This window comes from Dasypus novemcinctus, chromosome 1 (assembly GCF_030445035.2).
Source record: "Dasypus novemcinctus isolate mDasNov1 chromosome 1, mDasNov1.1.hap2, whole genome shotgun sequence".
In the NCBI taxonomy this organism is placed as follows: domain Eukaryota; kingdom Metazoa; phylum Chordata; class Mammalia; order Cingulata; family Dasypodidae; genus Dasypus; species Dasypus novemcinctus.
Genome location: NC_080673.1, coordinates 198,873,241 through 198,900,582, shown reverse-complemented (window position 1 = coordinate 198,900,582; position 27,342 = coordinate 198,873,241). Strand labels below are relative to the sequence as shown.

At 38.5% G+C, this 27,342-nt stretch overlaps 1 long non-coding RNA gene across 1 annotated transcript in view; it reads left to right on the top strand.

The window, feature by feature from the left end:
- The window catches only part of LOC111765037 (uncharacterized), a 46,884-nt gene extending 20,164 nt beyond the window's left edge, over positions 1-26,720 (top strand). The window contains exons 2-3 of the long non-coding RNA XR_002797499.2: positions 23,411-23,513; positions 26,562-26,720. This is a non-coding gene — a long non-coding RNA (uncharacterized lncRNA). The remainder of the gene's footprint in view (positions 1-23,410; positions 23,514-26,561) is intronic.
- Positions 26,721-27,342: the final 622 nt, after the last annotated feature.

The window sequence follows — 27,342 nt, the reverse complement described above, 5'->3', positions numbered from 1 at the left end:
GTATCACCTAACCTCCAGCCTGCCCCAGGGAGTCCAGAAATCCTTCCAGCCCTGATGTGGGTACCAGCTAAATTCCAGCATGCACTGCCAAGCCTCCAGTCTGCCCTGAGGAAACTGCCTTCAAACCCCTGCCTGAAGAAATTAATCCTGTCTCACCAGAAGAAAATTCAAAGGAATGTCCTGAGGTCAGTAGTTTGCAAGGCATTTCTAATACTTCTCCTTACCCACCCCAACACCTCTCTTATCTTCAAGAGATTAAGACCACAAGCCCCTAAAGGTGAAATACAAAGTGTGACCCATGAGGAAGTACAGTATACTCTGAAAGAACTGCATGAGTTTTCCAACTTATATATACAGAAATCAGGGGAATATGGGTGGGAATGGATACTAAGTATATGGGATAATGGTGGAAGGAATATAAAGTTGGATCAGGCTGAATTTATTGATATGGGCCAACTAAGTAGAAATTCTAGATTCAAAGCTGTAGCTTGAGGGGTTAGAAAGGGCTCTACCAGTTTGTTTGGGTGGCTGACTGAAACATGGACCAAAAGATGGCCTAGCATGCCTGAGTCTGAGATGCCTGACTTGCCCAGGTATATAGTAGAAGAGGGAATTGGAATTAAAAGGCTTAGAGAGATTGGAATGCTGGAATGGATTTACCATTTGAGAACAATCCACCAACCCCAGGAATGTCCAGAAGACACATCTTAACCAGGACTGTGAGGAATAAATTTATAAGACTAATTCCATCTTCCCTGAAGAGCTCTGTGGTTGCTCTTCTTTGTAGTCCAGATATTACTGTAGAGAGGACTGTAATGAAATTAGAATCCTTAAACATTATGGGGATGATTTGATCTCAGTCTGGTAAAAGTCAAGTATCAGCAGTTAATCACTAAAGGGCAAGGTGGGCGTGGCTACTGCAGTGAAAGGCAGATTCAAAGCAGCACTCAAAATAATCTGAGTCCCACAGAGTTATGCCCTAGACTAATATATCATGAGGTACCTAGAAATGAAATAGTTGGGCAGTCTACTAAATTTCTTCTGAATCAGGAACAAAACCCTAACTCAAATTACAGATGCAGAGAATTATGGCCCTTTAATCAATTCCCAGACTTGAGACAGTTCACAGATCCAGAACCCCTTGAATGAGAAGTCCAGGTCCCCTTGGGGAATGATCCTGTTAAACTGCCCAAAATTTATATTGTTATTCTCCCACCTGTCCCCAAGGAGACCTATGGCCTTTTACCAGAGTAATTGTGCATTGGGGAAAAGGAAATGATCAGACATTCCAGGGATAATTAGACACTGGCTCAGAAATGACATTAATTGCAGGAGACCCAAAACATCACCATGGTCCACCAGTCAGAATAGGGGATTATGGTGGTCAGATGATTGATGGAGTTTTAGCTCAGGTCTGTCTCACAGTTGGTCCAGTGGTCCCTGGGCGCATTCTGTGGTTATTTCCCCAGTTCCAGAATGCAAAATTGGAATAGACATACCCAGTAACTGGCAGAATCCCCACATTGGATCCCTGACTTGTGGAATGAGGGCTATTATGGTTGGAAAGGCCAAGTGGAGCCACTAGAACTGCCCCTACCTAGTAAAAGAGTAAATCAAAAGCAATACCGGATTCCTAGAGGGATTGCAGAGATTAGTGCCCATCAAGAATTTGAAGGATGCAGGGGTGGTGATTCCCATCTCATCCCCATTCATCTTTTCTACTTGTCCTGTGCAGAAAACACATGGATCTTGGAGGATGACAGTAGATTATTGTAAACTTAACCAGGTGGTGACACCAACTGCAGCTGCTGTCCCAGAAGTGGTATCATTGCTTGACCAAATCAGTGCATCCCCTGGTACCTGGTATGCAGCTGCTGATCTGAAAAATCCTTTTTTCTCAATTGCCATTAGTAAGAAATTCCAGAAACAGTTTGCTTTCAGCTGGCAAGGCCAGCAGTACACCTTCATAGTCCTAAACAGAGATATATCAATTCTCTAGCCCTATGTCGTAATACTGTCGACAGGGACCTTAATCATCTCTTCCTCTCACAAGACGTCACATTGGCCCATTATATTGATGATATCTTATTGATAGGGCCTAGCAAGCAAGAGGTAGCAAAGACTCTAGACTTATTGGTAAGGCATTTGCATGAGAGAAGATGGAGATAAATCCAACAAAAATATGGGGTCCTTCCACCTCAGTGAAATTTCTAGGTGTCCAGGAGTGTGGAACATGTTGAGATATCCCTTCTAAACTGAAGGATAAGCTGTTGCATCTGGCCCCTTCTTTGACCAAAAAAGAGGCACAATGCTTAGTTGGTCTCTTCAGATATTTTATCCCCACCCCTCCCGCCAGCTTTCTGTGTGCTGTCTGGTCTCTGTGTCTATTTGCTGTGCATTCTTCTGTATCTGTAATTATTTATTTTACTTCCCTTTGCCCCTTGCAGCTTGCTTGCTGTCTGCTCTCTGTGTCCATTCATTGTGCTTTCTGTGTTTTTGCTTGTCTCCCTTTTTGTTGCATCACCTTGCTGAGTCAGCTCTCCATGGCACTTGTGGGCTAGAGGATGCTCTGCAGCCCCGGCAAGCCAGGCGGTGCTCCACGGTGCTTGTGGGCTGAGTGGCTCTCTGTAGTGTGTAGGCAAGCCTGCCTTCACAAGGAGGCCCTGGGACATGAACCCAGGGCCTCCCATATGGTAGACAGGAGCCCAACTGATTGAGCCACAGCTGCTTCCTGTCTCTTCAGATTTTTGAGACAGTATATTCCTCATTTGGGTTTGCTACTCCAGTCCATTTACCAAGTGACTAGAAAAACTGCTAGTTTTGATTGGGGTCTGGAAAAAGAAGAGGTTCTGTGACAGGTCCAGGTTGCTGTGCAAGGTGTGCTACCACTTGGGCCATATGATCCAGCAGGTCCAGTGGTGCTGAAAAGTTTCAGTGGCAAATAGAAATTCTGGCCTTTGGGAGGCCCTCTGGGAGAATCACAATGCAGACCCTTAGGATTTTTGAGTAAAGCCCTGACACCCTCTGCACATAACTACTCTCCTTCAGAGAAACAGCTTTTGGCCTGTTACTGGTCCTTAGTAGATACTGAACGTTTAACCATGGGCCATCAAGTTATCATGATAGTTGAGGTGTCTATCATGAGATGGGTATTGTCTGACCCACCAAACCATAAATGGGCATGCATGGCAGCACTCCATAATAAAGTGGAAGTGGTATTTATAAGATAGGGCTCAAGCAGGTCCTGACGACACAAGTAAGTTACATGAGGAAGTAGCCCAAATGCCCATGGTCACCACCCCTACCTTGTTACCTTCTCTTTCCCTACCTACAGCTTTGGCCTCTTGGCCAGTTGACTGAGGATGAGAAAATTTAGGCCTGGTTTACAGATGGTTCTGCACAATATGCAGGTACCACCCAAAAGTGGACAGCTGCAGCACTGCAGCCCATTTCTGGGACATCCCTGCAGGATAATGGTGAGGGCAAATCCTTCCAGTGGGCAGAACTTCAAGTAGTGCACCTGGCTGATCATTTTGCCTGGAAGAAGAAATGGCCAGAGCTGCATTTGTACACTGATTCATAGGCTATTGTGAATGGTTTGGCTGGATGGTCAGGGAATTGGAAGGTACATGATTGGAAAATTGGAGACAAAGAGGTCTGGGGAAGACATATGTGGATCAACCTTTATGAGTGGGCAAAAAACATGAAAATATTTGTTTCCCACATGAATGCTCAACAGAGGGTAACTTCAGCAGAGGAAGGTTTTAATCAAGTGGATAAGATGACCCACTCTATGACTAATGCTCAGCCTCTTTCCCCAGCCACTCCTGTCATTGCCCCATGGGCTCATGAACAAAGTGGTCATGGAGGTAGGGATAGAGGTTATGCATCGTTCAGCAACATGGACTTCCCCTCACCAAGGTTGACTTGGCTAGAGCCATGGGTGAGAGTCCAACCTGCCAGCATCAGAGTCCCACTCAGCCCTCGATATGGCACCATTCCTCAAGATGACCAGCCTGCTACCTGGTGGTAGGTTGACTACATTGGAACACTTCCATCATGGAAGAAGCAGCAGTTTGTTTTAACTGGAAAATACACATACTCCATATATGGGCTTGCATTTCCTACATGCAATGCTTCTTCCAAAACTACCACTTGTGGACTTACTGGATATCTTATCTATCACCATGGCATTTCACACAGAATTGCTTCTGATCAAGGAACCCATTTCTAAGGAAATGATGTACAGGAGTGGGCACATGCCCATGGAATTCACTGGTCTTACCATGTTCCCCATCACCCTGAAGCAGCTGAATTGATAGAATGGTGGAATGGCCATTTGAAGACTCAATTATGGTGCTAGCTAGGTGGCAATACCTTTTAGGGTTGGGGCAATGTTTTCTAGGAGGTTGTGTATGCTCTAAATCAACATCCATTCAATTGTGCTGTTTCTTCCATAACCAGGATCCATGGGTCCAGGAATCAAGGGGAGGAAATGGGAGTGGAACCACTCACTATTACTCCTAGTGACTCACTACAAACAGTTTTTGCTTCTTGTCCCTGCAACCTCAAGTTCTGCTGATCTACAGGTTTTAGTCCCAAAAGGAGGAGTGCTGCCACCAGGGAACACAACAATAATTCCATTGACCTGGAAGTTAAAACTGATGCTGGCCACTTTGGACTCCTCTTACCTCTGAATCAAGAGGTAAAGAAGGGAATTACTGTACTGGCTGGGTCCATTGATCCTGACTATCAAGGGGAAATAGTACTGCATTACCTACCCGGGGTAAAGAAGAATTTGCCTGGAATACAGGCGATCCTCTAAGGCATCTCCTAGTACTTCCATGTTCTGTGAGTAAAGCAAATGGAAAATTGCAAAAACCCAATCCAAGCAGGACTAACAATGGCCCAGAAACTTCAGGTGGGCCATTGAAAGTTTGGGTCATCCCACCGGGTAAAGAACCACAGCCAGTTGAATTGCTTGTGAGGGTAATGGGAACATGGAGTAAATAGTGGAAGAAAGTAGTGATAAAATATGAACTTTGACCACGTGACCAGTAACAGAAATGAGGACTGTAATAGTCATGAATCTTTCTTTCTTGTTTCATTATGATTTTGATTGTATATGCACATAAAGTGAATTTCTTTGTCTTCTTTCTCAACTTTTTCCCTTATCATATGACAAGTTGAATGATTTTCATGTCACAATATTTGAGGATGTCAAGTTTAAGGTGAATATTACCCAAGAACTTGCACCCTATTCTATAGGGGATTAATGAGTTTCTGGCTGGACACAGGAGAGTTGAACATTGTTAGGTGGAAATATATATATATATATGCATGTCTGTTGTTATTTTTACTTAGAAACTAAGTATGGTTTAAGGTAATGTGTATGGTTTCCGAATTGACAAGGGGTGAATGTCGATGGTTAGGCTAATGTGTCAACTCAGCCAGGTAATTGTGCCCAGTTGTTTTGTCAATCAAGCACTGGGCTAATTGTAACACATTTATGGACTTTAGTCACCAGTGACTTTACTGCATAGATAGCTGACTACATTTACATCAGTCAGGGAGATTGCCATCAGCAATGTGTGATGCTTTATCCAATCAGCTGAATGCCTTAAAAGGGGAAGTGATTTCAGCATTCAGGAAAAATTTTCCAGCTCTTGTTTGGACAGCCAATGCCTCCCAGAAACTCATCAAGGACCTTCATTGGACTTTCATCAGGGCCACTGATTTGCAGCCTGCCTGTGGAATCTGGACTTGTGCATATCCATGGTCACTTGAGAGACTTATAAAATCTCTTACTAGTAACAGATATTTCCTGTTGATTCTGTTTCTCTAGAGAACCCTAACTAATACATAATCCACGAAATAACATTCCTATACTTGTATTATTAACCATCATCTATAATACAGTTAAATGTACTGTGTAGTCCTGTTTTATCTCTTAATTTTTACTCTAGTAACATATACGACCTAAAGTTTCACCTCATAATCACAGCTTTTGACTTAAAAACTATATTGTTCAATATTAATATAGCTGCTCCTTCTCTTTTTATGTTACTATTTTCATGGAATACTTTTTCTAAATCTTTCACTTTCAATCTATTTGTGTCTTTGCTTCTAAGGTGAGTCTCTTGTAAACAATACGTAGTTGGATAATTTTTTTTTTCCCTTCTACCACTCTCTGCCTTTTGATTGGGGAGTTTAACCATTAACATTCAGTGTTATTACATAAAGGCAGTATTTAATTCAGCCATTTTGTCCTTTGGTTTTTATATATTATATTTCTTATATCTCTTTTCCTTTATTGCATCCTCCTTTTCTGTATTCTGATTGATTCCTTCTTAATTTTTGTTTTTGTGTTTTTTAAAAATAACTTCTTTCTGTTTACCTGTATTTTACATTACACAATCTACATCTATAACCTACTAATTTGATAAGATAACAACTTACCTTCAATAGCTTACATGTTTTCTGCTCTTATAAGGAAATATATCTTTTCCTGGTTCAGCTGTATTCTGATTCTTATAGGAATTAAAGAGTAGAGTTGTATATTGAGGATACAGTACTTTTGGGTTTTTAATTTACCTTTTTAGCTACATTTACCCTTTTAGTTACACTTACTGAAGATCTTCATTTATTCACACTACTCCAAGCCACTCTCTCCTTTCTTTTTCTTTAAACCTGCAGAACTCCCTTTAGTAATTCTTATATGGCAAGTCTCTTGTTGATGGACTCTCTCAGTTTCTGTTTATCTGTGAATACTCTAAACTCTCCCTCATTCTGAAGGAAAATTTTTCTGGATAAAGAATTTTTGGCCAGCAGTTTTCCTCTTTCAGTTCCTTAAATATATCATATCACTGTCTTTACACACCCATAGTTTCTGATGAGAAATCAGCTCTTAGTTTCATTGTGGATTTCTTTTATGTGACAAACTGTTTTTCTCTTCCTGTTTTCAGAATTCTCTCTTTGCCTTTGGCATTTGACAATCTGATTACTATGTGTCTTGGAGTAGGTATATTACAATTTAATCTGTTTGGAGTATGTTGTACTTCTTATACATACATATTTATGTCCTTCAGAAGAGTTTGGAAATCTTTTGCTGTTATTTCCTTAAATATTATTTCTGCCACTTTTTCTTTTTCTTTTCCTTCTGGGACACCATGATGCATATGTTTGTGGGCTTCATGCTGTCACTCAAATCTCTGAGACACTGCAAGTTTTCTATTCTTTTCTCAATCTATTCTTCCAACAGCATGATTTCAATTGTTTGTCTTGTAGTTCACTGATTCTTTATTCTTCTATTCAAATCTTCTGTTGTATCCCTCTAATGTATTTTTTAAATCTTTACTATTGTGTCTTTCATTCCCATAATTTTTGTTATGTTTCTTTTATACTTTTAAATTCTTCATGCTCACACACTGTCTTTTTAATATCCTTTATCTGTTTATGCATATGTCCCTTTATTTCCTTAAATTGATTTAGATTTGTTTGAACATCTTTGATTAATTGTTCCAAATTCTGTGCCTCTTCTGAAGGCTTAATTTGTTCCCTTGACTGAGCTATCTCTTCCTATTTCTAAGTATGGCTTGTATTTTTTTTTTTTTTTTTTTGCTGATTTCTAGTCATCTGATTATTTCGATCAGTTAACTTTGAAGATCCATTTATTCATCTTGTCTAGGATTTTATTGTTGATTGGCTTTGTGTTAATGCTCTTCTTTGATGCTTGGCCCAACTAGTTCTAGACCTTTAGAATACCCCAGGTTTAATTGATCAGATTTTCTCAGCCCTTCGTCTGATTTTTGCCCTGAATTTGTGATATAATTTTTAAGATTTCACTTTTTGTGCAAGTTCTTTTATTCTGTTCCTTCACCAGGAATATTGATCTGTTTTGTTTGTGTTTGTCCAGAATTTTCTCCCAAGCTTCTATGACTTGTTTAAATTCATTCCCTCACTTAGTGCCCCATTTTCCTTATTCCTTTCCATTCTGGTAACCTCCTGTTTTACAGCAGTTCACCTTAACTCCAATTTTTTTCTCTGGTTTCTTCCAAGTTCCATGTGGAGCCAGGTGGGTCAATCCAGAAAGGTGGACAGCTCCAGAAAAGTCCATTTTGCATTTTTAAAAAAGATTTATTTATTTATTTATTTAATTTTCCCCCCTTCTTCCCCCACCCCACCCCACCCTGGTTGTCCATTCTCTGTGTCTATTTGCTGTGTCTTCTTCTTTGTCTGCTTCTGTTGTTGTCAGCAGCTCGGGAATCTGTGTTTCTTTTTCTTGCATCATCTTGTTGTGTCAGCTCTCCATGTGCATGGCTTTGGGTGTTCCAGTCAACAGAAACTGAATTGTGTGAGCACAATACTTTCCTAGTGCAGCTTCTACTGCCCTCTCTTTCTTTCTAAATCCCTCTCCCATTTTCCTCCTGGGGACCTTTTTTATTCATCACTCCTCAGTGGCTTTGTTCTGCCTTGAATCTCTGTGGACTTGGGTCCTTGTGCTTGGATATGTGTGGAGTTCTAACTCAATGCTGTGCTGTGAACTGTATAGTCTGTTTCCCCAGTAGGATGTGGGAGGGACCCAGGCCCTGTGTCTGAGAAACTCTCAAACTGTGTAGGAGTAGGTGATGGAGAGTGAGTAGACTGACTGGCCTGTGGTGATGTTTCCTATCTGATATTTTTCTCTTTCTTCAATTTAGTATTTGTGAATTCCTTCTCAAGTCTCTACCATCTTCCAGAGGTCAAAATAAGCAGGGTTTGTTCTTTTATTTGCTGAATGTTTAGGGAGGATTTTGTTGTTGTTGTTTTTTAAGGGGATATCTTATGTCACCATCTTTATGACATGGATAATTCTTCAAATGTACTACTGTATTCTGTTCCCTTGTATTTTGTTGAGAATATTTGTATCTATGTTCATAAGGGATATCAATCTCTATCTTTTCTCGTGGTGTCTTTATTTGGATTGGTTAGGGAGTGTTTGCTTCTCTTCACATTTTTGGAAGAGTTTGAGCAAGATCGGTGTGAATTATTCTTGCAGTGTTTCATAAAATTCATCAGTGAAGCCCTCTGGTCCTTAACTTTTCTTTGTTGGCAGGATTTCAATTACTTTTGATACTAATTCAAACTCTTTACATGTTATTGGTCTGTTGAGATCTTTTCCTTTTTTTGTCAGTTAAAGTAGTTTGTGTGCTTCTAGGAATTTGTTATCTAGGTTATCTAATTTGTTGACATGCAATTATTTGTAGTAATATTTTTAATAATCCTTTTTATAGCATTACAACTGGGTTCAATTGTAATGTTGCCCCTTCCATTTATTAATTTAGCTATTTGCATCCTCTTTTTCTTTGTTAGTTTAAATAAAGATTTGTTGAATTAATTATCTTTTCAAAGAAACAACTTTTGACTTAGTTGATTCTATTTTCATTTTTAGTTTATCTCCACTATATTATTCACTATTTCTTTCTTTCTGTTCATCTTGGATTTAGTTTGCTGTTCTTTTCCTTGTTCCTCCTGTTGTGAGGTTAGGTCTCTAATTTTAGACCTTTATTCTTCTTTAATGTAAGCAATTAGAGTTATAAATTTCCCTTTCAACATTGCTTTGCGGTGTCCCATAAGTTTTGATATATTGTGTTTTCATATTCATTTGCCTCAAGATATTTTGTAAATTACCTTGTGATTTCTTCTTTGACCTATTGGTTGTTTAAGAATGTGTTATTGAAATTCCATGTATATGTGAATTTTCCAGCTCAGCATCTGTTATTGCTTTCTAGGTTCATTATATTTCAGTTAGAAAAGATACATTTTATTACTTCAATATTTTTAAATTTATTAAAAATTGTTTTATGACCTAACATGGTTTATATAAGAGAATTACCAATGTGAGTTAGAAAAGAATATGTATTCTGCTGTTGTTGAGTGAAATACTTTATATAGGTCTGTTAGGTCTGGTTGGATTATAGTGTCATTTACATCTACATTTCTATATTGATCTTTGGCCTAGATGTTCTATCCATTATTGAAAGTGGTGTATTGAACTCTCCTATTATTAATATAGAATTGTCTATTTTTTCCTTCTAATCTTGAAAGTTTTGTTGCACATTGCACATTTTAATATTTTATTTTGTTTTCTCAGAGATTTAGCCCCTGAATTGTGTCTTCTTTAAGTTTATGTCCAACTAATGGTATGACAGAAATCCCCTTTGCTTCCCAGAAGCTAACAAAACAAACCAATGCAAAAAGCACTTTTCACATTCTTTGCAAGGTGATTCAGTGCTGGCTGGAGTTTTTCTTCAGAGTTTAGCCCCCCCACCAAGACAAGCAGTCTAAAGCAAAAGTGTAGGATTCTCTCCATCTTTTCTGAGACTACACCTCACCCTAGGTTTGTGCTTCTCACATTTTATAAGACTTTGAAGGCCCTTCTACTCTCAAAGAACTAGACCCTCTCTCTACATGCTCTATTGTATGTCTTAAAGGAGGTAATTCTTTGTACCAGATCACTTTGATTTAATTGTTTCTCATACTGCTTTAGCTGTGAGCAAGCTGCTTCTGCATATAGGGCAAATTCTGAGAGGATGAGCTCAAGAGGTGCATTCTGGTACAGTCTTTCAGTTGCTCCCTGATAGATTGGCACTAACATAAAGCCACCCCTGCGTGCACATGGGTTGCTATGCTCCCTCTAGAAAGGTCTATGTCCCACAATGGGAGCACAGGGTGATTCTATATTTCATCTGGGATGGTTGGAGGAGAGGCCAGCAAAATTTCCAGAAGCTTCTCATTTTTTGTTTTTTTTTAAATTGTATTTTTTTGATTCAGGACTTCCCCATTTTGTGCAACCCTTTAACTGTTTCCTGGAGTTTTGAGGTAGATGGTTCTAACAGCTTTTGCTTGTTGTTCAAAAACCTGTGGGAATGGAACTCTACATAATTTTATGCCTTCATATTGGTCTCCCAGTTAGATCTGCAAACAAGATCCTATTATCCTAAAGACTTCAATGGAATGAGGTGGTCTTCATGACTTTCTCGGGCAGGGGGATAAAGAATCGATTACTTGCTAACTGTAACATGATTACTGAATGCCATACCTTCTGATTTTTTATAGTCAGAATAGACTAAATTATTTTGTCATAGCAAACAACCCCAATCTCTCACAACCTTTAATCACAAATGTTCACTTATTTCTCACTCAATATGTTTATAAGGAGTAAGTTATGGTCTCTTTTCACAAGTAATATGGTGTGTTTGGACTAGATGATTTCTTCATCTATTCCTCAGAGCAGATTTTGAAGCTTCAGATTAAGCATGAGAGATTAAAAAAAGAAAAGAAAAGAAAAGAAAAACGCAGTTTGAAAGAAGAGTTGAACACAGTAAACGTGCTGCTAATGATATAACCAGAGTCTGAGGAGCAAATTCCAAGATCAGCAGGGAGTAGGTTAAAAAAGCGGGAACCAAACATAAAAGGACAAATAACTTATGATTTCAGTTATAGAAAATACCTGGAATAGGCAAATTTATAGGTCAGAAATTAAAATATAAATGCCAAGGCCAAGGGTGGAGTAAGGAATGGAGAGTTAAGGCTTAATTGGTAGAGTTTCTGTTTGGAGTGATAAAAATTTTGGTAATAGATGGTGGTGACGATAACACAACATTGTGAAGGTAATTAACACCACTGAAGTGGCTGAAATGAGAAATTTTATGTATGTTACCAGAATATAAATAAATAAAAAAGTTGGTGGATCTGGGAATTGGGGGAGTGGGTGGGATGTTAGAGTTCTTTGTATGGGTTTTATATTATTTTTGCAATTATTTTATAAGTTTAAAATTATTTGAAAAGTAAAAAGTTATAACCAGGAGGGAACAATATAGAAGAAACTGGAGAATGGCTGTAATGGGCTTAGGAAACCTCACTTGGCTGATTGTATTCTTCTAGGTCATAACCTGCCCAAGGGGATGCCACCATTGCTTAAATGTTGACAGCCTTAGAGAAAAATGCTTGACTCCTTTCAATGTTTACATTGTCTGTAATGTGGCTTGAGAATACATGTGGAAGGGAGAAGACTATAATCTCTAGTGGTCTAGATAATTTTCAAGTATAACCTCAATGAATTCTCACAGAAATGTCTCTAGTCATTATTCATTTATTTGAAAAAGGAGCAAAAGTTCTTGCAAACCATAAGTATGCAGTAAATGTTTGGGGTTTTGAGCCCAAGTCAGTGTGACTCAAGAGCACAAGCTCTGCCCCACCCACAATGGTGTATTCCACTACGGTAATTATGAGGAAGGACCAAGTTACCCAGAAATGATATTCAGTTGTATTCTGTTGAGCTTTGCTCAAATGCAAATTCCTCAATTGATACTGATGATGTGACTCAAGAAAATTTAACAAGGCATCTGCTCCATATTGCTTCCTTCAAAATGTGCCCCAGACTTGACTGTAAGAGCCAGAGCTCAGAGAAATTACTAGGGCTATCAACTCACAGTTATCCTCTACCAGTACCATTATGTCTTAATTTCTACTGTTATGATAGACAGGGTATAATATATTCTTTCAAGGAGTCTTGAATGAATTACTGCTCATTATCCTGCAATGACATACAAATTTTACTTATAATGAATGAAAATCAAAATTTTAAGCAGTCTTCCAGATTCTAAGACTTTTCATGCTGTCTGAATCTACACTATGCCCCAAGCCAATTGTAGCCAGTGATGCTTTAATCAGGTCAGTCACCTGTTCAAATGCTTCCAATAATCTGTCATTAACCTCATTGATCCCTTTTCCACCTCCTATTTTTCACTTCTCCCTGTATTTTTTTAATAGCCCGAGTCTTCTCCTACTCCATGTTTTCATCCAATGTGTATTCTCTTTCATCTGTCAAATATGTGTCACTCCTTTCATATCATTGCACCTGTTGTTGCAGCTCCTGAAATGCTCTTCATTAACCTTTCCACCTATCTAAATCTAATCTTATTTTGAAGCATCACAAGAAGTCCCTTGTGTAACCACACTCTTCTGTTCTTTGGTGAGAACCAATGATTCACAATTCATCTTTTTTTTTTTTTAATGTATCCTGAGCAATTTGCTTTTAATAATGTTGCTTCCATGAATTTACCCTTATATGATTCTTTTTTTAAAATTTTTATCAACTTTATTGAAATGAAATATATTTCACATTATCATACAATTCACTTATTTAAAGTACATAACTCAAAGTTTTTTTGGCATTTTCTCAGATAAATACAATTAAACTTAGAACTTCTAAACACTTCAAAAAGAAACCCTGTGCATTTCATTATTTTTATTTTTATTTTTTTGTCTTTTTTTGAGCATTTATTTTTATTGTATTTTTTTGAAGATACATAGATCACAAAAAATGCTACATTAAAAATATAAAAGGTTCCCACATCTCCCACCACCCCCCCCACTCCTCCCACATCAACAACTTTTTTCATCATTGTGGCACATTCTTTGCATTTGGTGAATACATTTTGGAGCACTGCTGCACTGCATGGATTATAGTTTACATTGTAGTTTATACTCTCCTCCAGTCCATTCAGTGGGTTATGGCAGGATGTATGATGTCCAGCATCTGTCACTGCAATATCATTTAGGACAACTCCAAGTCCCCAAAATGCCCCATATCACATCTCTTCTTCTCTCTCCCTGCCCTCAGCAACTACCATGGCCACTTTTTCCATATCAATTCTACAGTTTCTTCTGTTATTACTCACAATAGTTCTATAGTGCAATAAAAGTAAGCTCCACTCTAATCCATATTTTATTCCTCCGTCCTGTGGACCCTGGGATGGTGATGTCCACTCTACCTCTATATCAAGAGGAGGCTTAGACCCACGTGGTTGATGGATGCAATTCTCCTGCTTGGAGTTGTAGGCACTCTAATTTCCCTGGTGTAGTGGTTGACCATCTTCACTTACCTGTTAGCTGACCTGGGTAAGTCCAATGAACCAGAGCGTAGGAGTTGCAACTCTGCTGAAGCTCAGGACCCAGCTGGTATATGGCCAGTTCAGAGATTCAAGTCTCCTGGGTATACCCAACCACAGCACCAAGTACCAGTTCAGTAAAGGTAACAGAAGAGGCATGTGTAGAAAGGTCACAACTGAGTCCAACTCCATCTCACCCAGGAACACAAATTCCAAAGTAGGGCCCACTGACAAGGCACTGAATTCCAGAGCCAAATGCCATGACCATAGAAACTATATGTCTCCATAGCCCTCAGGAGTACCAGTACCTGGTGTTGTATCTACTTTGGCTGTCTTTGGGAAACTGTTGAAGTGTGCGTAAGCATGACCCTTCTGATGACCTCCTGACTTTTTTGAAAGATCTACTCATTTGTCTGTACCCTTTACTCTTTTTATTCAAGGTCTTTTTCTAGTTGCATCACCAGTTAGTGTTTGGTAGTAATCCCTCGGTGCCAGGAAGGCTTATTGCTGGAAGTCATGTCCCACACTTGGGGGAAGGTGATACATTTACATACTGAGTTTGGCTTAGAGAGTGGCCACATTTGAGCAACATGGAGGCTTTCAGGAGGTAACTCTTAGGCACCCTGCAGCTCTAGGCCTAGTTCAAATTTCAGGCACACAGATTCATAAGCATACTTATCAGTATGAAGTGTTCATTATTGGGCCATCTTTCTTCATTGGTCTTTGCCTTTGCACTTGGGGGATTGTTGCTGTTCCATTGGGGAATGTGACAGAGCTCCCCTGGGTTGGAACTCAGCATTCCCTCAGGTGTCATTTGTAACTGTAACTAATATAAAAGTACCCAACAAATATATGAACGTTTTTGTACACCCTATATACATGCCCTGGAGAACTCCCTCCCAACCATATGCTCCCCATCAGTAATACTCCATACCAGCATTCCTCCCCTGCCATAGTTGAACCCCTCTGTGTTCCAAAACTTGTTCAAAAGTGAAGTTTAATATATTACCATATTCAGTAAATAGGAAAATGAAATAGTAATGATAGATTTAATATTTAGAAATAGAATACATACTAATTTAGAAAAAACTGAAATAGAGTAAAAATAAATTGGGGTATTTAAAAATGAAAAATATAATGAAACATTGTTTTTGATGTTTCACCTTTCATCACTGTAATAGGTGTTGTCCTGTATGTACAGTGGCAAAGCAATTTCTTTAATTTCTTCCTCAATGTCTACATCCATTTTTTTTCTGATTTTTAACATTATCTTCAAAAAAGTTTTAGATCACAGCAAAGTTACATATACAATATAGGGGACTCCCATGTATACAGTACATTTTCTCCCTTCCCTAGCAGTGATCTTTTTACGTGTTCATGTTATATTTGCTGCAGTTGATATACAGATATTGAAACATAGCTATCAAACATGGCTTCATTTGGGTTTACATTATTATATATCTTTTAGACTGTACAATTTTCTAAATTTTTAGTTACATTATGGTTTACATTATGGTTTACATTTTCACCTACAGATTTTTATATATTTTTGGTGAAATTTAACATGTCCTATTTCCATCATTGCATGAGCTTGTGGAAAACTTCCATTGCCCCCCACTTACCCTGCTACCATCTATTCTATTCCTTTCTTCCCCTCCCCTCAGGACCCACAGTGACAGCCAAGCTTGAAGGACCAGATTCGCAGATACTTGCAAGAATGCTGAGGGCTTGACAAACTAGACTGTCTTCCCCATTGAGAGCCATGAATTCTCTTGAGAGACACAATTCCCTCTGTTTGAGAACACCAGGCCTTCCCAGGATGTGGGTACACCTTCCCACTCATTGTATGAGTGTCTGCCTAATGATTTAACACACTATGACAAGATGAGCACCCACCCGCTCCCTAGAAGCCTGCCCCTGTGCCAGATGCTCCTGCTTAAGTACCTTAAACAGGTAAACTTTCCTTATTTTATTTTCTAAAGAGTTTTCTCAACATTTCAGTTTCAATGACATACCCAACAATCTCCCATGTTCAACTGTTCCCCCTTACTCTCCCCCCAATTCCTTGGGCCATCTGACCCATCCTTCCAACCCTAGCCCCTCAAGCCTGCAAAGCCCCACCCCATAGTATCCCTATGCCCCTGGCTTATCCCTTCCCTGTACAAATACTTACCTCCACGTTATCAGATTTCACCCAGGTAAGCATCAGCTCACAACCTTCCTATCTTCCCCTGCCCAGTTTCTTGTAAGCCTATCTTCCATTCTTTAGCTCTCTGAGACAGTTTGGTTTGCTTATGTCATATCAGAGAGGTCATGTGGTATTTATGCTTCAATGCCTGGCTTGTTTCACTAAACATAAGATCCTCAAGGTTCATCCATGTTATCCCATGTGTTTGTACTGTATTCCTTCTTATAGTTGAGAAGTATTCATTGTATGTATATACCACATTTTGTTTATCCACTCATCTGTTGATGAGCAATTGGGTTGATTCTAACTTTTAGCAATAGGGAATGATGCTGCTATGAACATCGGTGTGCATGTATTAGTTTGTGTCCTTGTTTTCAGTTCTACTGGGTATATACCTAGCAGTGGAATTGCTGGGCCAAATGACAAATCTTTAGCTAGTTTTTTGAGAAAATGAAAACCTATCCTCCAGAATGGCTGGATCCTTCTGCATTCCCACCAGCAGTGGATGAGTGTTCCCATTCCTCCACATCTTCTCCAGCACTTGTAGTCTTCTGTTTTTTTGATAGCCACCAGTCTTATGGAAGTAAGATGATATTTCATTGTAGTTTTGATTTGCATTTCCCTAATAACGAGTGATTTCAAGCATCTTTTCATGTACTTTTTAGCCATTTGTATTTCTTCTTTGGAGAAGTGTCTGTTCAATTCTCTTGCCCATTTTTTAAATGGGTTGTTTCTTTTTATTTTTGAGATATAGGCTTTCTTTATATTTGCAGGATATTAAATATATGTTTACCAAATATTTTCTACTATTTTGTAGGTTGTCTTTTCACTTTCTTGACAAAATTCTTTGAGGTGCAAAAGGTTTTAGTTTTGAGGAGGTCCCATTTATCTATTTGTTCTTTTGCTGCTGGTGCTTTGTGTGTGAAGTTCATGAAACCAGGTACTGCAGATGGTTTCTTATATTGCTTTCCAAGGTCTTTATGGTCTTGGCTGTTATATTTAGGTCTTTGACCCATCTTGAGTTTATTTTTTTATAAGACGTGATTAGGTAATACTCTTTCATTCCTTTCTATATGGATATCCAGTTGTCCAGGCCCCATTTGTTGAAGAGGCCACTCTCTCCTTGTTGAGTGGGCTTGGTGTCCCTGTCAAATATCAGATGACTTTATATATGAGGATCTACATTAGAATTTTCAATATTCAATTCCATTGGTCAGGGTGTCTATCCTTGTGCCAATACCCTGCTGTTTTCACAACTATAGCTTTGTAGTATGTTTTGAAGTTAGGTAGTGTGATTCCTCCAATTTCATTTTTCTTTTTCAATATCTTTGGCTATTTGAGGCCTCTTTCCTTTCCAAATAAATTTCATAGTTAGTTTTTATAGTTCATTAAAAAATGCTGTGTGTATTTTTATTGAGATTGTATTGAATCCATAGCTCAGTTTGGGTAGTATAGACATCTTAATGATATTTAGTCTTCCTATCCATGAATAGAGAATATTTTTCCATTTATTTAAATCTTTGATTTCCTTGAACACTGTTGTGTAGTTTTCTGTGTATAAGTCTTTTGTATCTTTCCATTTATTCCTAGGTATTTGATTTTTCATGTACTATTGTAAATGATATTTGTTTCTTGATTTCCACCTCTGACTGCTCATTATTGGTGTACAGAAATGCTACTGATTTTTGTACATTGATCTTATAATCTGTGACTTTACTCAACTCATTTATAAGTTCTATAAGCTTTGTGTTAGACTTCTCAGGGCTTTCTATGTATAGAACCAAGTCATCTGAAAATAGTGAAATTTTGACTTCTTCCTCTCCAATTTGGATGTCTTTTATATCTGGTTCTTGCCTCAGTGCTCAAGCAAGTATTTCTAACAAAATGTTAAATAGGAGGGGTGATAGTGGGCATCTTTGTCTTGTTTCAGATCTTAGAGGGAAAGATTTTAGGATTTCACCATTGTAAATGATGCTAGCTGTGGGTTTTTCATATATATCCTGTATCATGTTCAGAAAGTGTCCTTCTATTCTGATCTTCTGCAGTGATTTTATCAAGAAAGGGTGCTGTATTTTGTCAAATGCATTTTCTGTACATAGATATAATCACATGATTTTTTCCCCTTTGATCTGTTTATGTGGTGTATTGCCTTAATTGATTGAACCATCTTTGCATACCAGGAATGAAACCCCCTTGGACATGGTGTATGATTCTTTTAATATGTTGTTGGATATGATTAGCAAGTATTTTGTTGAGGATTTTCACATCTATGTTCATTAGAGAGATTGGTCTGAAATTTTCCTTTCTTGTGGTGTCTTTGTTTGGCTTTGGTATTAGGCTAATGTTGGCATCATAGAATGAGTTAGGCAATGTTCTTTCTATTTTGACTTTTTGTAAGAGTTTAAGCAAGATTGGTGTTGGTTCATTTTGGAATGTTTGGTAGAATTCACCTGTGGACCAATCTGGCCCAAGACTTTTCTCAGTTGGGAAGTTTTTAATGACTGATTCTATCTCTTTACTTGTGATTGGTTTGTTGAGATCATCAATTTCTTCTTTCATCAATGTAGGTTGCTTATGTGTTTCTAGGAATTTGTCCATTTCCTCTAAATAGTCATTTTTGTTATCATATAGTTTTTCAAAGTATCCTCTTATGATAGACTTTATTTCTGTGGGGTCAGGGATGATATCCCTTTTCTCATTTCTTATTTTTTATGTTTGCATCTTCTTTTTTTCTTTGTTAATCTAGCTAAGGGTTCATAAATTTTATTGATCTTCTCAAAGAACCAGCTCTTAGTTTTGCTTTTTTTCTAGTGCTTTCTTGTTTTCTATTTCATTTTGTTCTGCTCTGATCTTTGTTATTTCTTTCTTTCTTTTTCCTTTGTGATGTTTCTTGTGTTTTTTTTTTTTTTTTTTTTTTACTAATTTCTCCATGTATGCAGTTAGGTCTTCAATTTTAGCTCTTTCTTCTTTTGTGATGTATGAATTTATGGCTATGAATTTCCCTCTCAGTACAGCATTGCTGCATCCCATATGTTTTGATATGTTGTGTTATCAATTTCATTAATTTCAAGGTAGTTGCTGATTTCTTTTGAGATTTCCTCCTTGAACCTCTGTTTGTCTAAGAGTGTATCTTTCTGTATCTTGGTGCCAAATGTAGGTCCCTGGCCCTTGCAGATTTCCAGCTTCATTCCACTGTGGTCAGAGAAATTATTTCATATGATTTCAATCTTTCTGAATTCATTGAGAATTTCTCTGGGGCCTAGTATGTGGTCTATCTTGGAGAATGCTCAATGTGCACTTGAGAAGAATGTATATCCTGCTGCATTTGGGTGTAATGTTCTGTATATGTCTATTGTGTCCAGCTCCTCTTATATTTTGTTCAAATATATAACAAAATATTTTTCTTTCTTGATTCTCTTTTGAGATATTCTGTCCAATGGTGAAAGTGGTGTATTAAAGCCCCTCCATTATAATTGTAAAGGCATCTATTCTTTCACTTAATTTTTCCAGTGTTTGCCTCACATATTTTGAGGCACCCTGGTTAGGAGCATAAATATTTAAGATTGTTCTTTCTTCTTGAAAGATTATCCCTTTCACTCATATGTAGTGTCCATTTTTGTCTCTCACAATAATTTTGCATTTAAAGTCTATTTTGTCTGATATTAATACAGCTTACCCTGCCCTTTTTTTGGTAATTGTTTGCTTGTAAGATTGTTTTCCAACTATTCACTTTCAACCTCCTTGAATCCCTAGGTCTAAAATGTGTTTCTTATAGACAGCATATAGGTGGGTCATGTTTCCTTATCCATTCTTCAAATCTGTGTCTCTTCACAGGTGATTTTAATCCATTGACATTTAGTATTATTATTCTCAAGAAATTACTTATAGTAGCCATATTTTCTTTGGATTTGTGTTTGTCATTTTTTTTTTCTTTTTTTCTTTTTGTCCTTTTAGTTGTTCTTACATTCTTCTCCAACTCTGTCTCTCTTGTTTTTTTTTTCCTCCTGCAGAATGTCCTTTAGTATTTCCTGAAGGGCAGGATTCTTGTTTGCATACTCTTTCTTAGTTTCTGTCTCTCTGTGAATATTTTGAACTCTCCAACATTTTTGAATGCCAGCTTTGCTGGATAGAATATTCTTGGTTGGAATTTTTTTTTTTCTTTTAGTACCTTGTCTATGTCATACCATTGCCTTCTTGACCCCGTGGTTTCAGATAAGAAATCAGTACTTAATTTTATGGAGCCTTCATTGTATGTGATGGTTCTCTTTTCTCTTGCTGCTTTCAGTATTTTCTCTTTGTCTTGAGCATTGGTTAATTTGACAAGTATATGTCTTGGGTTAGGACTGTTGGGATTTTGCTCTTTGGGGTGCATTGTGCTTCCTGTACATGTACATCTCTCTCTGTCAATACTTTTGGGAAGTTTTTAGCCATCATTTCCTCCAATACCCCTTCTGTCCCCTTTCCCTTCTCCTGTCCTTCTGAGATGCCTATAATGCATATATTTGTGCATTTTGTGCTGTCATTCAGGTTCTTAAGTCCCTGTTGGATTTTTTCTATCTTTTTATTGATCAACTTTACTATCCATTTGATTTCAGATGTACTGTCTTCCACATCACTAATTCTTTCCTCTGCCTCTTCAAACCTGCTATTATTTGCTGAGAGTATATTTTCAATTTCTTGGATTGTGTTGTTCATCACCGTCATATCCGTTATCTTTCTGTATATGTTTACAATTCTTGTGTATGCTCTCCAAGTCTTTCTAAATATCCTTAATCTCTTCCTTCACTTCACTAAATTTGTCCATGATACATGTTTTGAGAGCTTTGATCAGTTTTTCGATATTCTGCTCCTCTTCCTGGGTTTTAGTTTGTTCATTGGATTGAGCCATGTTTTCCTGATTATTGGTATGGTTTGTAATTTTTTGTTGCTGTCTGGTTGTCATTTTATTTTGATGGGTTTATTCAGATGATTAGCTTCTCCATCTAGTATTGAGGTTTATTTAGATGCTGTTTTTGTGTGTGTGTTAAGTCTTCTCTTTGACACTTTGCTCTTCTTATCCTATTTCCTTGTTGTTGTCTATGTTCCCTTGTAGGAAAATATTAGGGCCATGGAAAGCAAAAGAGATAAGTAAAGAAAAAGTATAATAGTAGTATTGATAGTAAATCTTAGCAGAATAACTATGTGAGATCTAGGAGAATGGAATATTAAACTCATGTAAGCTGTGTAGAGTTATAACAGTAAAAAAGTGAAGTACTTACAATAAAATGGTAAATTGAATATGGGTAAGAATATAGTATGAATTATAAGGCCAGTGTGGTCAGGAGAGAGGGAAAGAGAAAAGAAAGGGTGAATAAAATATAAAGGGTGAATAAAAGATAGAAAACAGAATAGAAGTGTTAGAAATAAAAAGTCAGAAAAAGTGTGGGTTAAACAGAGAGAGGTGGAATGTAAGAGATACAATAGATGATGGAACATAGAAAGATATAAAGGAAAGGGGACAGCATTGGTACCCAAAATGAGTACACACAGACAAGAGGAAATTGAGGATGAGAAAGCAAAGCAAATAAGAAACACTGCCTGCAGCACTTAATAGAAAAAAGAAAAAAAGAAAAAAAGAAAATAAAAAGAGAGGGGGGAAAAAAGCAAGCAAGCAAAAAAAAAAAAAAAAGGGGGGGTCATGGGGGATAATGAGGAAGGAAAGACAAAAAAATAAACCAACGATAAAAACCAGACATGGCCTCAAACAGGGAATCCTCTTTGCAATTGAATAAACTGCTTTGGAGTCTATCCTTCCCCCTTTATCCCTTCTTCACTTCCCTCTCCCAGAGCAGCAGAAAGGCTGTGTGAGGGCGCCCCTTGGAGATTCAAATGGACCCTGGTGATCTAACTCACTACAGAAAATAATGACTCTTAGTTTCTTTGAGAGAGAGCATCCACACCTTACCAGGAATCTTAAATATGCTATTGGAAACCTACAAAGCGCTTCTTACTGTCCCCCTCCCTTAGATGTACTCCAGAGGATTAGTTAATTTTCTGACTCTACCTTCTTCCAGCCCTAGTTTCCCTATCCCAGGGTGTTCAGGTAAATTGGGCTCTCTCAGCAGATTCACCTCTCCTCTCCTCCTAGCCTCTCCCTAAGCCAGCTAGTATGCTCTTCCATGCTCAAAAAAAGGGGGGAACCAGTCAAGTGAACCTGCACTCCTTGGGCCCCTCTGCACCCCTCACCAAAACCCTCCCACTTTCAGAGTTTGTCCAAGATCAGAGGGCTAAGGGAATGCCTGAATTTGGGAAGTACTTGGTTCAGGTAACATGGGCTTGGGAAAATGTGGGCTCAGGTATGTGGGTTTGGAGAATGAGTTATGGGGAATGTGGGGTTTGGGGAACATGAAGTTCAGGGGACATGGGCTTGGGGATGGCATTTTGTGGAGCATGGGGTTTGGGACTGTTGCTGTGCGACCGGTGGTGTTCAGGGAATGCTGCAGCTATCAGCCCTAGGGAAAGGGTTTTGCCTTCTCACACCTTCAGGCTTTACTGTCAGAAACTTGTGGTTTTACCTTGAGTAAGTGCTCTTTTGTTGCAGTCTCTCCAGATCAATGTCCAGACTCCCCCTGCTTTGTCAGCTCCTAAAATTGCTCACTTGGGCAAGATTCTGTTCCCACTCAGCAGGTTTTTTGCAGGAGAGATGATGAGGGTGCCCTCACTCCGACACCATCTTGCCCCCAGTTCTATAATTAATCTTAAACTACATCAGGATAGATAGGTAGAGAGAGAGATAATATAATCAGAAACAGCCAGAGAGAGAGAAAGAAGAACTAGTTGGCATGACATGAGGCATGACATGAGAACTTTCTGGCAGCTCTATGGAGTGGTCCATGTAGCAAGGAACTGTGTCCTCCTGCCAGCAGCCAACACATTGTTGGCAGTCATGAGAGGAAGCCATCTTCAAATCAGGTCCTCCAAACCATGTCAAACCTTCAGATGACTGCAGCCCTGGCCAATATCTGATTGAATCCTCATTATTTATTCTGAAACAGAACCACCTGGCTATGCAGTCTTCAAATTCCTGACCTTCAGAAACTTTGTGACATAATAAATATTTATCCATGTTTTACATAGTTTAAATTTTGGGAGACATGCACCCAACAATACATAACTAATACAATTTGCTGGCTCTACTGAGAGGCTTAAAGTGAGTGGGGCACTTTACTACCTGTTTTGTCTATTTCTTATAGTCATTCTTTACCCAAATTTGGAGAATTCTGGTATGATGTTTGTGCTCATTTTCCAGATGAGAAATGGAGAACCTAAAGATATCAAGCAACTTATCTAAGATCATACAACTAGTAAGTGATAGAGCCAGATTTCAAACAGGACCGAAGGTCAAGTGTATGGTATGTGGAGTCTCAACTCACCCCTTAGGAATATCTCTGCATCTCACATTGGGAACTTAAAACACACATAATTTTTTCCCCCAAATTAATAATTTACACTTTCCTATCCCTGTCCTTCTAGCTTAACATGAGCATTGTGAAGGTGACATCCTTTCTTAAATATCTATTAACTTATTTAATGCTTGCTCAGATAAACTTGTGACATGAATGAGATGGTAAGGAGTGACCTTGCTGGGACCCTTTTTGTGCCTTCCTCCTCACACCTGAAATTTCAGGTACAGGGTACTTTACAAACGATAAAATACCATGTGAGTATTAATCGGTGCTGCACCCTGAGGTCTATGGGTTTCCTCCAGAAGAGCATAAGTTTTCCCCTTCTAGATCTGAACAATCTAAGAAATAAATCCAGATACATTAGGAGGCAAAAAACAGAATTTTTATTGGTGATAGAAGATGGGGGGCTTAGCTTAGAGTAGAGCAAAATGACTTGATTGCTAATTCTAATAGGGTAGAATTTAGTTTGGCTTTCCCCCAAATCAAAGCCTGGGACAAGGACCTGGGTGCAGGTAGATTATTTGAGCGGTGATTCCAGTAAGCATAAATGAGGAAGTATGGAGGATGAGACTGGAAAGAAGGAAAAACTGACAAAAAGGTTTTTTACTGAGGCCACTGCTAATGGCAAGAGGGACTTGATTGCTTCAGTTCCTCTGAAAAAATAGAACAGGCCTTGAAGAATTGTCACTTGAAAGACGGAAGCTGGAACCTCTGTCTACTACTTGTCTCCCCACATTGACTGAGGATTGCCTCCAGAGTTGCAACACTCTGATATTTCTGGGCTGCATGTTTGTGCACCAAGCTTTAATGAAGGGTATTAAAAACTTATACCACTGGCAGGTTTCTCCATGCAGTGCATTGGCAGATAAAACTGGAGTATAGAAGAGCTACAAGAGCTTTCTGAAGGCAGCAAGGACCAAGACGAAAAGGGGTATGGGACTGAGTTGAGCTGAACACACCTGTCTTATTCTTCCCAAAACTAACAACCTGGCAAACCACTCTGCCTCCTCAGGAAAGAATAAGAAGAGCAGAGAAAGAATCTAATATGCTTAGGAAAAAATCTCTCTTCGTGGAAACCAAGTAGGACAAGGTTTCCCTCTCTTAGCCCTATTGATTCTATATGACCCTGTTAGAGGAAGCAAAGGAATAAATAAATAAAAACACATGATAAATATATAATTGTGACTCCCAACAAGCCCACCAGATAGGAGGTCCTTAATAACTTTCCAAACCCTGGAGTCAATAAAACTCAAAAATGATAAAAGAGCTCTTACTGATTTTTCCCTCTTTTTAAATTTTTTTTCTGGAAGTTTGGAAAAGGTCATTGTAGAAGATTGCATTATATTTCAAAAATATTTAGAGTTCCCCACAGGAAACATTACCATCAATATATTTGCTTCCATTTGATGTCTCTTTAGCAGTCGATGCCAAAAATTTTCTGTTGTTTTTAAGCCAGTTTCCAAGTGAGCAGCTCTTGTGTGATTAAGAGGAGAAAAAAATAACAACAAATAAATCATTGGAAAATGTTTAGGAGTGAGAGAGGACTGGAATATGCTGAGGCCTGCCTGTTATTCACACAGTCTACTGAAGTGTTCAGAATCAGACTTAGGAGCCAGATGCCAAGATATCCACACCAGCACACAAGCTCTGTAACCTCTTTGTGCCTCAGTTTCTTCTGCATAGGATGGGATAATAATGGTAGTTATTTCAGGAAAAAAAAATATTGTGTGGATTAAATGAGTGATTATATAAAAAGAGCTTAGGTTACAGCCCAGCACATGGCAAGAGCGTGCAAGTGTACCAATTTGCAGGACCACATTTGAGGTCATTGACACTATATGTAATTGTCTAAGGACTTTTTAGCCCATGGGTCCTCGTCTTTGGTCCTTATTGGTCTGCGGGTGAGTGCCTTTGAGTTTCATGTTTAGGGTAAAGCCTGGTGGTTCTTAGAGACACTCCTTAAATCCTGGTTCAGAGTTGTCTGTATCCTCTTTCACTGCTAGAAGGAGGCCGGGGAGAAGAGACTTGTAAAGGGAGCTCTTGGTGCAAGCACTGAAATTGGATGAGGGGCACTTGATGCAGGAGGGTGCTGACTTCTGAGAGCCAGTTTTGCTCTGGGGAACTGAGGCAGGTCAGGACAGGTAGTAGAGCAAGGAACCCCATTTGCTGAATATGCTTTGTGTGCCCAGGCCTGTGCTGGGTTTAGATATGCTTTTGTAAATACATAGAGTATTTCTCTCCTGTAGCTGCAGTAACAAATTATCACAAACTTAGTGACTCAATACAACAGGGATTTAATGCTTTCACAGTTCTGGAGATCAGAAATTAGAAGTCAAGATGTTGGCAGGGACACCTCTGAAGCCTCCAGGGGAGAATCCTTTCCTGCCTCTTCTAGCAGCTTTCCTTCGCTTGGGCTCTGTCACTCCAATCTCTGCCTCCTCTTCACATGGCCTTCCCTTTCCACTGTCTCAAATATTCCTCTGCCTTTCTCTTATAATAACACATATCTTGAGATCTTTAACTTAATTTTACCTGCAAAGACCCTTTGTCCAAAAAAGTTCATGTTCTGGGGTTTGGGGTGTGGACTTCTCTTTTGGGGACCCACCTTCAACCCACCATATGTAATGAGATGTATATATTTCACTTACATACAATTTTATTTAATTCTCCCTAAAAGGCTGGGCTGGCAGAGGGGTGTAAGGCAGAAATGCTTCTGAAAAAGCAGAGCATGCATGGGGATGGTCCCTCAGCTTTGGCTTCTTCTCTGGGCCTGAGGCCAAGTGCAGAACTCTGTAGGACCAAAGAGGGAAAGAAAGCCAAGCTCCACCCAGCCCGCTCCCCTAGGGGTTGGCTTGTTCCCACAGAGAGGCCAGATTTGAGATTATGCACATTTCTGATGGAAATGCTCTCACAGAAACCCGAACTTATGTGTGTCATTATTTCTGCTTAAATAAAATTCCAGCATACATATTTTGATTAAATTTCTTTTACCAGGAAACGACAATGTCAAAAGATCAGAGAATTACAGAGCACATTGCTGAGAAGTGTGACAAGAATGGATAAGACAGAGAGACCTCAGAAGGGGGATTTCCCTGCGCATGGCAGCTTCATCTGTGGCCGTCAGATGCATCATTTGGCCACCTGTCCAAGAGTACTGACAACTGCGTTAATGAACTGAAGACGAATTCTGCTCATTATTTTTAATCCATATGAACTCAAAACTATATTGCCTTTAACAAGCAACAGACTTAGTGGGCTGTAGCTAGCTAGAAATACTAATTAATAAACCTCTTTGCCAGGCTGTTTCCAATATTAAAATTCAAACATGGTAATTTGAATACATTGTCAAAGTTAAAGATGCACATCCAAATGCAAAACACATAACAAAGTGAATCTATTTTTCACTAATGCTTTTTTTTAAATTAGAGCAATTGTAGGTTTATTTAAAAAATCATGCAAAAAGTTAGCTTCCATACCATGACCCCCAAACACAGTTTTCCTTATTAATATTTTGCATTAGTATGGTACCTTTTCTTACAATTGATGAAACAGTATTATTATATTTATATTAAGTTTAGTCCATAGTTTACATTAGGTTTCACTCTTCATGTTATACAGTTCTGTGGGATTTTAAAATTTTTATTCTGGTAACATATATACAACCAAAATAGTTCCATTTGCACTTTCAAGTATACATGTCATTGGTGTTAATTATTTTCATAGTTTTGTACTGCCATCACCATCATCCATTACCAAACTTACTTTTCTGTCACTC